We start from the raw sequence: 598 nt of genomic DNA, 5'->3' as shown, positions 1-598 counted from the left end.
CCCTTTTCTCTCTCTCTCTCACTCTTCCTCCTTGACTCTCTAGTCGCTGTCACGTAACGAAAAGGGGATCTATCTTTCTGTCCATTTACTTCCTAAAGATAAGACGTACCTTGCCTGTCTCCCGTCATGGCTCGTCCTCCTTGCGTTCGTAATAACTTTTCCATTGTCTTGGTTCAGCAGCCCTCACTGTTTGTTTTTACTGTCTTGTTCTCACTGTCCTGTTCTTGTTAACACTTTCACACTCCGCAAAAAATCTCAAATTTTATTTAATTTGCTTTGCCGGAAGGACTGTTTCAACGAAGTCGTGTATTGTCCTTACCTCCAAAACACGGAGTAGATGAAACAGGGACAACTGACGAAGGGGTATACTCTTTATGTTGCATGTCTCGGTTCTCTGTTTGTTTCTTTCGTTCGATAAAAAGTTCGTTTTCTATGTTTTCGTTTCTCATTGTGTTTAACGTTTTTTTAATGTTCTGTACCCATATATGCATGCATATATACATATATATATAGGTATGTACATATATGTATGTACATATGCTTATATTTATATACATATATATATATATATATATATATATATATATATATATATATA

The sequence above is a fragment of the Octopus bimaculoides genome, chromosome 18 (assembly GCF_001194135.2).
Source record: "Octopus bimaculoides isolate UCB-OBI-ISO-001 chromosome 18, ASM119413v2, whole genome shotgun sequence".
NCBI classification, from domain to species: Eukaryota; Metazoa; Mollusca; class Cephalopoda; order Octopoda; family Octopodidae; genus Octopus; species Octopus bimaculoides.
Note: the sequence above shows the minus strand (reverse complement) of the source record.